Below are 11,843 nucleotides of genomic sequence, written 5' to 3' on the forward strand. Positions count from 1 at the left end.
GCCCAGGCTGCAGGGAAAGGACCGTTCCCGTCTTGCTCAGTGCTGAGTCCAATTAGAAGAGCTTAGGCACATAGTAGGCTCTCGAGAAATGTTAGTTGTCTCTATTTTTTTTAAAGAAATAATGTTTAAAATTATTATGGTTGAAAAATGTTGACGGATATGAAGCAACGGAAACTCCTCCAACCTGGTGGGAGCGCGAAGGGCAGAGCAGTTGGTAAGCTGCTTGGCAGGGTCTCCGAAACCTGGCCGTGTGACCCAGGAATCCCCGTCCTGAGGTGCACCCGACAGAACCATCCATGCGCTCCCCAAAATCCACGTGCCGTGTTCCAGCTGCAGTCCTCATAGGAGACAACGCTGGGGAGCTCCCCTGACGCCCCTCAGCAGAGTGACTAAACCATGACGGGAACCTGCACAGCCACGAGGGTGAACCATCCACAGCGTGTGCAACGATGCGGATGAACCTCACAGACGTTCGTGAGTGAAAGAACCACATGCATGGTTCCATTGACTTAAGTATGGAAACAGGCAAAACGAACCTATCCTGTTAGAAGTTAGGGGGGGTGGGGGGGAGAGAGAGAGAGCCATGACTGGAAGGGGGCACAGTACAGCCCTGGGTGCTCATAATGTTCTTTCTCGATCAAATTTCTGGTTGCACGTGTGTGTCCAGTTTGTGAAATCTGGCCTGTGCAGACAATAGGAAACATGTATATGTGCTGGTCTCTGGCACAGAGCTCCTAGGACCCACGCATATTCCAAAGTGGTAAGAGCACCAGGAGCATCTCTTGTTCTAATGAGGTGACTGTGGGCTCCTGGGTGGCTGCTGGGTGGGGGCTGATCAGCAGAAAGACCAGGCCACGATTAGGGGCACTTTTAGCTCCCCCTCCCCTCCCCCCTCCCATTCTCCAGAGAGGGAAGAAGGGCTGGAAATGGAGTTGACAATTGGTCCTGCCTGAGCGATGAAACCCCCATAAAATCCCAATAGTGAGCGGTTGGGAGAGCTCCCAGGTGGGCGACACGTGCACGTACCAGAGGGTGACACACCTCCACTCCACAGGGGCAGAGGCCTGCACTTGGGATCCTTCCAGCCACCTCGCCCTTCTGTCTTCTCTTCTGGCTGTTCGTCTGCATCCTTTATCATACCCTTTAATAAACTGGTAAACATAAGTGTTTCTCTTAAATTCTGGGAGCAGCTCTATCAAATTAATTGAACCCAGGGAGGAGGTCATGGAAACCTTTGATCTGTAGCTGGTCAGTCAGAAGTACAGGTGATTCTGGGCTTTCGATTGGCAAGGGTGGGGGCAGTCTCATGGGACTGAGCCCTTAACCTGTGGGCTCCGACGCCATCGCTAGGTAGATAGTGTTAGAAATTAGTTAAATTGCAGGATGCCCAGAGAATTGCTTGTTGCGGGGGGGGGGGGGGAACCTCCATACTTTTGGTGACCAAAAAGGGTCAAAGTGAAGTGTTCTATGTACTAGTAAAAGTAAAGGAGAAACACAATGGGGAAGACCTGGATTTTTCCCTATCCAGGAAGGAAAAAACTTGAGTTTTTCTCATTTTAGAAAGTTTCTGTAAAACTTCTTTAAGTTACTATAATAGGCATCAAAAGTTACTTTGGCTTGAGGGGGGAGATGGAGGACATCTGTAAACGTGTCAACATTAAAGTTATACTTTTCTTAACGTTCCCAACATTCAGGGTGGCAGCACCACCTTGTGGTCACCCCTGTGTGACGCTCCAGTCCATGAGGAATGAGACTCTCCCCGACACGGGGACTTCTATCATGCTTCTCTCCAAATAGCTAAAGTGAAACATTAAATGGTAAAGAAATCATTCTTATCATTAAAAGTGTAGGCCTGCCCAGCCTGTGTGGCTCAGTGGTTGAGCGTTGACCCATTTACTGGGAGGTCACGGTTTGATCTTGGTCAAGGCACATGTCCTGATTGCCCACTCGATCCTCAGTAGGGGGGGCATGCAGGAGGCAGCTGATCAATGATGTTCCTCTCTCATCCATGTTTTTCTCTCCCCTCTCTGAAATCAATAAAAACTTTGTTTAAAGTGCTCTAACAGGATCCATGTACTGCAGGCTGTCTGGGCTCAAAGGGTGAGTGACTGTCTTGGATGTTGTGTTCATCTGTATTGAATGATGACCAGTGACCACAAAGCAAAATTGGCTTTCAAGCCTGGTGTTACTAGTGGACAGAAAAGGAGCCACATACTAAACCTGACAAGCTCAGGGGAGGCCCCCATGGGAGGACTTATAAACTCAGAGACCTCAGGCAACCACATAGGATGGTCTGAAATTAAAACTTCTTAACTAAAGGTGGGTCATGACGGGTTGTCACATCCTCGGCTGGTATAGTTAATGGAAAAATGGCACCAGCTGTTACCGGTGAAGTTAGACCTCAGTCCTTGAGTTTGGCTAAGAAAGAATTCAGAGCCAAGAACTCAAATACAAGCAAAAGTTTTAGAAAATCACATAGCGTGAGCCAGCTGAGCTGTGTGAACTCAGGAAACAAGTTACTGAGGCAAAGGAAGGGCCCTTGGAGCTTAGGAAAGAGCAAAGGTGCAGGCCTTGAGGGAAGAAAGGGGGAAGGAAAGGCAGGGACCTGCGAGAGAGAGAGAGAGAGAGAGAGAGAGAGAGAGAGCGCGCACACGTGCCCTGGGTTCTTTGTCTCAAGAGTTTTTATCTGGTTTCCAATGGCAGGGATTACGGGGGAGGATTTCAATAGAATATTCATCAGCTTTCCAGGTGTGTCCTTTCATGGTTGTGGTCTCTACCAATTGGTCACACAAGGATAGCGGGTCAGAGGGTCATCGGTCATTGCACCTGGTCCTGATGTCAGCCATGGCGTCACTTCACCTGGTTTTGCTGCTTTTCTGGGCCTGGCGCTGAAACAACTGAGGCCTAGATGTGATCTCCAGTTTGACAAAAACTCTGTCTCTGTGGTCAATAGATGCGAGGCTTTGTTTCTAAGATTATTTGGTGCCTGTCAGGACCTCCCTGTCCTGAGGGCTTGCTGCTTCAGGGAGTGGCTGTGCAAGAGCTTTTATGGGAGTCATAGGAGGCTGTTCTCTGGCCCCCTTGTTCCTCCTCTAAGGGGTCTGCCATGTGACTAGCAACATGCCAGGGGAGACAAGGTCAGAGGAGGGTCCAAACTGCATGACCAGCAATATGAAAGGTCAGGGGGTCTAAGCTGTATGATCGGCAATATGCTAGGAGGGGAAAGGTCATGCTGGAGGCGAGGTCCCACCCTACAATACTTGTTTTTCCCAGTTTTTCCATTGCTACGCAACTGGGCTTTCTGCCCTGGTGACCTTCAATACCTGGCCTATCGCTCCTCCTCTGCTCATGTCTGCCTCCTATATCAGTGTCTTCCCTGACAAGAGTCAATCTTTACTTTAACTAAGCCAGTCTACTGTGACTTTTTTTTTTTTTTTTTTTTTTTTTTTTGCATCTACAACAACATACCTTTGGACTGTCAGAGTAATCCCCTTTATTCCAGACCCTCAGGGCACAAGCTCCCACCAGAGCAGAGACCATGGAACACATCATTGTTATCTTGTTGCCAAATACCATCTCTATGTGCTGTAAATGTTCATTGTTAACTAGCCTATACCCTACACCAGCCAAGGTACAAAAAAAGTATGTGTCTTCACTTTACTCTTTATCCAATCTCAGAGATTTCCCTAATCTACCACCAATGCATTTCATGTAACCCTCCTTGGATTTTAATGTATAAAATAAACTGCAAAACTGCCATTCTCTGGAACATTCCCCAATCCATTGAAATTTTGCTTCTTGGCGTTTGTCATCAGTTTGGCTCAAACTCACTCATAAAAATTCTTTACAGGTTTAAACATTTCTTATGTAGACATATTTTATTGTTTACAGTTAAGCAATTTTGAAAATGCTCCCAAAAATGTAAATGGACTTTATGTCACATCACTTTATTAAACATAAAACCATCCCTTCCTGACCCCCCTCCCCCGAGCCGACCCAGCCCCTCTGGTGTGGTTCAGTGGTAGAGCGTAGGCCCATGGACCAAAGGGTCCCAGGTTCAACTCCTGTTCAAGAGCACACACCTGGGTTGCAGGTTCAATCCCTGGCTTGGTCAGGACACATGCGGGAGGCAACCAATCGCTGTGTCTCTCTCACATTGATATTTCTCTCTCTCTCTCGCCCTTCCTCTCTGAAATCAATAAAAATTTACAGGCAGTCCTCGGGTTATGTCAGACTCAACATATGTCATTTTGTGGTTATGTCGCCATCTCCATTTATAAAAAAAAAAAAAAGTTCCATCATTTCAACGTATGTACATATGTGCTTTATGTTTTTTATTTACCAGGTCAGGAATTGTTACCTTTTAAATTTTTTTTTACTTTCACTTCATTACTGCTGTGTATGTGCTCCATGTGAGCGAGATAGGTGCTTATGTAGGTGGGTTCCGACTTACGGCGAAAATCGCATTACGTCTCGCCTTAGGAACGGATCTCCGACGTAACCCTGAGGACCTACTGTATCTTAAAGAATAGCTTGGCTATCATCAACAAATCAACAAACGACAAGTGCTGGAGAGGATGTGGAGAAAAAGGAACTCTCCTGCACTGCTGGTGGGAATGCAGACTGGTGCAGCCACTATGGAAGACAGTATGGAGTTTCCTCAAAAAGCAAAACATGGAACTCCCATTTGACCCTGTGATCCCACTTCTAGGAATATATCCCAAGAAACCAGAAACACCAATCAGAAAGGATATATGCACCCATATGTTCATAGCAGCACAATTCACCATAGCTAAGATCTGGAAACAGCCTAAGTGCCCATCAGTAGATGAATGGATTAGAAAACTGTGGTACATCTACACAATGGAATACTATGCTGCTGTAAAAAAGAAGGAACTCTTACAATTTGCAACGGCATGGATGGAGCTGGAGAGCATTATGCTAAGTGAAATAAGCCAGTCAATGAAGGAAAAATACCACATGATCTCACTCATTCATGGATAATAAAGACCATTACAAACTTTTGAACAATAATAGATACAGAGGCAGAGCTGCCTCAAACTGATTGTCAAACTGCAGTGGGAAGGCCAGAGAGGGTTGGGGGGCAGAAGGGAGGGGAGTAAGAGATCAACCGAAGGACTTGTATGCATCCATATAAGCATAACCAATGGATCTATCCCTCTCCCTTCCTCTCTGTAAAATATCAATAAAATATATATTTTAAAAAATAAAAATAAAAAAAATAATAAAAAAAAAAGAATAGCTAACTATGCTTCACTGCTACTCTAAAACCCCACTATTTCAGGTGAATAGCTTATAGGTCCTGGATCTGATGTGTTATGGAATCTTAGCCTTAGTATTTTCATGTACAATTTATCTATCTTGGAAGTTAGGCCCTCTCGTCTACCCTGGGAGCAGTGGCGCCATTCTCTAAACGAGCAAAGCAGGAGGTCGTTGTCTTAGCCAAAGTCACATGGTCAAGACAAGATTCAGACGAGGCGCCCCGGGTCTTCCTGCCTGGGTGCTCTCACGGCATGTCCTAAACTGACTGAGTCCAGGTCCCGTGTCTGGGGAGCGGTCCTCACCTCCCTCAATTCCTGCTCTTTCTAGCCACCCTGGGCTTCCGTCCTTTCATTGATATCGCTCTCATTTTTCCATTGATCTGCAGTCCACTCTGCCTTGGAAACCTTTCCTTCTTGCTGCTCATTGAAGCTTCATTAGGAGGCCTGTTCTGCAGATGAGCTTGCCATAGGCCAGGTGCACGTTGACCCCAGAGCAGTCCATTTTCAAAGAAGGGGTAACATGAGAAATGAGCCTCCCCATGTCGTTGTTGGGGAAGAGGGACTGCAGCTGCTGGTTTAGCTGAGTTTCAAGTCCATCACCCGGGGATGAGAACAATGGGAAACTGAAGCCTGCGGATCTGGAGGGAAAGGCAGTGGTATTCCTGATGCCTTTCACTGGTTGAATTGTTGGCATAAAGTTGTGTGCAGTAACAGCAGAATCTGCAGAGAACGGAGGCCTCTGTGCAAGCAACAGTCTCATTTATGGCTGGGCTAGAAAACTAGTTTAAGGATCTCTGATTCGATACGTAAAAAACAGGGACTCAGCCCAGCCGGCGTGGCTCAGTGGTTGAGTGTGGACCTATGAACCATGAGATCACAGTTCGATTCACCAGTCAGGGCACTTGACCTGGTTGCAGGCTTGCTCCACAGTGGGGGTGTGAAGGAGGTGGCCAGTCAATGATTCTCTCTCTCCCTCTCCCTTCCTCTCTGAAATCAATAAGAAGACAAATTGTTCCCAATCATTTACATTTTGATGAAAAGCTCATCCTCAGGCTTTGCTCCATTTCTTGCCTGTGATGAACTGAGAGGTCCAAGCACAGTCCTCAGCCAACGAGGCCGCCTTCTCCAGAAACGTCCCTCCTCAAAAACCGACAGGGAAGGGATTACAAATGGCGGCAGAGTAAGTGGATGCCGCACAGACATGCTCCCAGGAACTGGAATTACAACTAAAACACAGAAAAACTTCCTGAATAAGCAACAGAAAATTCGCAGGACAGAACCCTGATACCCAAGGACCAAAAGTGGAGCCCGCACAGAGACTGCAGGCAACAAAGAACTCCTGACTGCAAAGAGGAAAGGAGACCCCAAAAGTCTGAAAGTAGCACTCCTGTCTACGGAAAACAAGCACGGACTGAAACAAAATCAAGGACAGTGGTTGATATCTCTGAAGAAGACTCTTTAAGCAGACTTTGCAGCAAACCTGGCATTGTTGATTCAAGGCCTACATCATGCAATGAAGACTTGAAGGTTGAAGAAGGAAAAAAAAAGCAGAAAAGCAGTAAAAGGGGAGTGTCAGGAAATATGCGAAATGCTGCCACTGATGACAGTGATGGATTTAGTCAACAAAGCAAAGGTGAACAAACCAATAATCAGTAGCTTCCTATTATGGAGAATGAAGATTCTGATAGATTTACCTTAAAAGAAGAAAAAGAGAAGAGACCAAAAGCTCACCTGTTTCTGAAAAAAATAGGGTGCATTTAAGAAAGAAAGCACTCCATTAAAGAAGTTCCAAAGAATCCAAAACTTGAACAACCATTAGAACATAAGACATCGAACTGGAGACTGTATAAGCGAAGGAGGTTGTAGAAGAGCGAAATTACACTCAGAGGCAACTTTCTCAAGAACAGAACGCTAGAATATTACAAGAGCTTTATCACACCAGAGATGCTCTCAAAGAAAGGACATTGGTTTTGGAAGGTGTAGAAAGAGACCTCAGCCAAAAACAGTGTCAAAAGAAGGAAATTGAACAACTCTATCAAAAGGAACAAGCAAAGTAAATAAAGACATTGGAATTGTGACCAAACACTTTGCACTAACCTAAACCATAACAATAAGATTCTTTCTCAACTTTCTGAAGTGGAAAGTAAATACAATAGTTTAGAAATTGAGCTTTATCACACCAGAGATGCTCTCAAAGAAAGGACATTGGTTTTGGAAGGTGTAGAAAGAGACCTCAGCCAAAAACAGTGTCAAGAGAAGGAAATTGAACAACTGTATCAAAAGGAACAAGGAAAGTAAATAAAGACATTGGAATTGTGACCAAACACTTTGCAATATAAAAGTGATAGAAATAGCTCACAAGAAAATGAATTCTGAGGTTTCTAATAGTTCTGACAAAGAAAAAAGTCTGTTGCATGAAAATCGCATGTTGCGGGATGAAATTGCCAAGCTAAGACTGGACTTAGACACAGTAAAAAATCAGACCCAGGAAATGGGAAAAAATAATTTGAGGACATTGCAGTTGTCAAAGAAAAGAATGACCATCTTCAAAAGACAACAAAACTGAATGAGGAAACATTAAAACAATATTTCAATATAATGGACAGCTTGAAGTTCTGACGGCTGAGATGACAATGCTAAACTGTAAACCAGAGAATGAATAACAAAGCAGAGGAAGACTGGAAGCAGAAGTTGAATCATACCGGTCTAGACTGGCTACCGCTGTACAGGATCATGAACATTGTCAGACATCAACAAGAGAGCTAAAATTTGCTGCCCTGACCGGTTTGGCTCAGTGGATAGAGCGTCGGCCTGCAGACTGAAGGGTCTCGGGTTCGATTCCGGTCAAGGGCATGTACCTTGGTTGCAGGCGCATCCCCAGTAGGGAGTGTGCAGGAGGCAGCTGATCAATGTTTCTCTCTCGTCGATGTTTCTAACTCTCTATCCCTCTCCCTTCCTCTCTGTAAAAAATCAATAAAAAATATTTAAAAAAAAAACACTAAAGGATAAGAAAGAGAAGTGGAAACAAAAAGCAGTAAACCTCAGAACACATATGGAAATGCATATGGCAGAAGGCTGTGAATGAGAAGAGTATAAACTGAAGATTGAAGAAACTGTAAAGGATGTAGCAGACAAATTGACACAGTCAATTCATTTTCACGGGGCTCAGAAGCAGCTAGCAGAGGTCAGCACGGAAGTTCTGCTTCTTGTAGAAACAACTAAACAGATGCCTGAGCACTGCTAAAATGAGACCAGTCCTGGAGACGCCTTGTGTTGGAAATCCTAATCACAGTTTTGTATGCAATAGAAGATTCCTACTTTGAGAATCTTTTCTTATGAATTAAATAAACTTGTAGTACTAAGATGATTAATTTCTGTTTTTAAGTGAAAACTTTTGTCATCTTCTTACGTGAAAGAACATTAATTGCTACTTGCAGCATTTTTCAGTTTTTATAAAATGTCTTGCTGAGCAGTTGTGCATTTTCTAAACAGTTAAATGAAGGAAATATTTGAATTTGAGTTTAAAAAACAAACAAACAGGGAAATGTGAGCTCTGTGTGTCCCCTGCTTTGTCCCATCTTTATCCTCCTCAAATTTACCTCCATCTTGCGTTTGGGTGAGCATCTCTCATGCCAGAAATACAGAAGAGAGCCCTTAGGAAGTAAACGCAGACCGACAATTAGTGATTGATGCCCTGTTCCATGTCTTTCACATATAGCTCTGGTCTTATTAGGGCTAAATGGGTACATGGGTCCATACTCATGAGCAAAATCACCACAGACCTGGGACCCTGAAAACGAGCCCTTGCACGCTGGGCTTTTAGAAGTTCCCTGTGTCTGTTTAAAATGCCCCACCATGTGTCCGGGGAGACCTGTGTATGTGGTTTGGCCGGGAGTACAGGCAGGACTTCCAGCCCCACTCACGTCCTTGGCCCTCGGCCGAGTGCCCTCGTGCGGTGAAAAAAATGCACCACCAACTGGGCAGAAGCAGTTTCCTCTCGACAGAAGCAGTTCACCTCGGTCCCCTTTAGACTTAGTCTCACAGGCACCCTGGGAGGGTGCTTTTATTTTCCTCACTTCTTTTATCCCGGAAGTTAAGTCACACCAACTAGAAGCAGCTTTTTGGCTCCTTCTCGAACCTCTGTGTGGTTCAGCCTCCTCACCTCCACTCCGGCCATCATGATATCCACAAGAGTGACCAGGAGACCTCCAAGGCCCCCGGGGCCTTCACCAGCCCCTCATGCTCGAGTGGGCCCGGCACCAACAGCGGCTTTTCCCGGGTGGGCAGCGGCTACCAGCTGGCCTGGATGCCAACATGAGTCTGGCTGGGGGTTACGGCGGGGCTGGGAATGTGGGGAACCTCACAGCTGTCCAAGTGAACCTGCTGAGGCCCCTGAAGCTGGAGGTGGACCCCAACATTCAGGCGGTGCACCACCGGGACAAGGAGCAGATCAAGACCCTCAGCGACAAGTTTGCTTCCTTCATGGATAAGGTGCGGAGCCGGGAGCAGCAGAATAAGATACTGGAGACCCAGTGGAGCCTCCTGCAGCAGACGACTCGCAGTACAATGGACAACGTGTTCGAGAGCTACATCAACAAATTCCAGCGGCCGCTGGACACACTGGCCCAGGTCAAACTGAGGCTGGAGGCAGAGTTTGGCAGCATGCAGGGGCTGGTGGAGGACTTGAAGAGTAAGTCCGAGGATGAGATCAGCAAGCGCACAGAGATGGCGATGAATTTGTTCTCATCAAGAAGGATGTGGATGGCCCTGGCCAGTTTGCTCAGTGATTAGAGTGTCAGCCCATGGACCAAAGGGTCTTGGGTTCGATCCCCAGTCAAGGGCATGTACCTCCGTTACAGGCTCCCCAGTCCCTGTGACAGCATGCGCAGGAGGTGACCAGTTGATGTGTCTCTCTCACATCAATGTTTCTCTCTCTCTCCCCACCACCTCCCTCCCTTCCACTCTCTCTGGAAATCGATGGAAAGAGTATCTTCAGGTGAGGATTTTTTTAAAAAGAAGAAGAAAGATGTGGGTGAAGCTTACATGAGCAAGGCAGAGCTGGAGGCCCTCCTGGAAGGGCTGGCCGATCCGATCAACTTCTACGGGCAGCTGTAGGAGGAGATTCATGACCTGCAGTCCAGACCTCCCACACACCCATGGTGCAGTCCATGGACAACAACCGCTCCCTGGAGCTGGACGGCATCATCGCCCAGGTCAAGGCCCAGTACATGGAGATCCCCAACTGCAGCCGGGCTCAGGCTGCGATCATGTGCCAGATCAAGTATGATGAGCTGCAGACGTTGGCTGGGAAGCATGGGATGACCTGCATCGCATGAATACGGAGATTTCTGAAAAGAACCAGAACATCAGCCAATTCCAGGCTGAGATCGAGGGCCTCAAAAGCCTGAGGGCTTCCCTGGAGGCCCTATCACTGTTGGTGAGCAGTATGGGGAGCTGGCCATCAAGGATGCTTAGACCCCGCCTCCAGGGAGGGTGGGCGCTGAGGGGGTGGACGAGGCATCGAATGGCAGGACACATTCGGGCTGGCTCCTCGCACTTCTCAGGGCCGCACTGGAACCTTCAGAGCTCTATTGATTTTTTCTGAGAAAAAGAAAGAGAGAGAAAGAGAAACATCAGTTTGTTGTTCCACCTATTTATGCATTCATTGGTTGATTCTTGTATGTACCCTGTGCCCTGACGGGAGATTGAACCTACAACCTTGGCATATAGGAGTGACACTCTAACCAACTGAGCTCCCCGGCCAAGGCCTATAATTCCTCACCTATCAATTATCACTTTTGATCATGAAAAACTCATGGGACAGACTTTTGTCCATCCACAGCCATACATCCCAGTCAAACACATTGGGAATCAGCAAGCATTTGACTGCCAGTTAGAGAGAAGAAAAATAAGCCCCAACTTAAACCGATCACTGGCAACACAACAAAAGGCTCCTTTGGAAAAAGAACGCTCCATGGCGTGAACTACAGTAACCATAGTGAGGATTAGTCCCTTGGTCCCCAAGGGCCAAATGCCCGGTACTGAAGAAAAGCCAAGGCTAGCTAAAAAAAATAATAATAATAATAAAATTAAAAACCAAGGCTAGAAGACCCCACTCAGTGAGACCCTCTGCAGATCTACTGTGACTCCTCACATTCACATACCCCTTCCTGTCCTGCCTCAGACGCAGAGGGAGCCTGAGGCTTCCTCTCTCCATCTCCGCAGGTGACCATGATTAACACCCATTGCTAACAGGTCCTCATCTGGACACGCCCTTCTCCATCTACCCACCGATTCTTTAGCTTGGTTCCTGATTCCACATATCCCAGCCCACATAACAGAAGGCTGTCTACAGAAAAAACCACCATGTCCACCCTTGCTCTTTGCTTACATTTAGGCAGGCATCTGGGATGTAGCCTGAGATTTGCCGGGTTGTGTGCCAATAGGAATGCTCAATAAATCTATGGAATAATACTTGGGGCCCTAAAACACATTAGGGAAAAAGCAACTCTTGTCAGATGCCTACTTGGCTTTCTTTTCACGTCATTTCTTTTCTTTTCA

At 46.4% G+C, this 11,843-nt stretch overlaps 1 pseudogene; it reads left to right on the forward strand.

Annotated features, from left to right (window-relative positions):
* The first annotated feature begins 7,707 nt into the window (after positions 1-7,707).
* On the forward strand, positions 7,708-10,757 carry LOC102263355 (annotated as a pseudogene).
* The last annotated feature ends 1,086 nt before the right edge of the window (positions 10,758-11,843 follow it).

The sequence above is a fragment of the Myotis brandtii genome, unplaced genomic scaffold, assembly GCF_000412655.1.
Source record: "Myotis brandtii unplaced genomic scaffold, ASM41265v1 scaffold573, whole genome shotgun sequence".
In the NCBI taxonomy this organism is placed as follows: domain Eukaryota; kingdom Metazoa; phylum Chordata; class Mammalia; order Chiroptera; family Vespertilionidae; genus Myotis; species Myotis brandtii.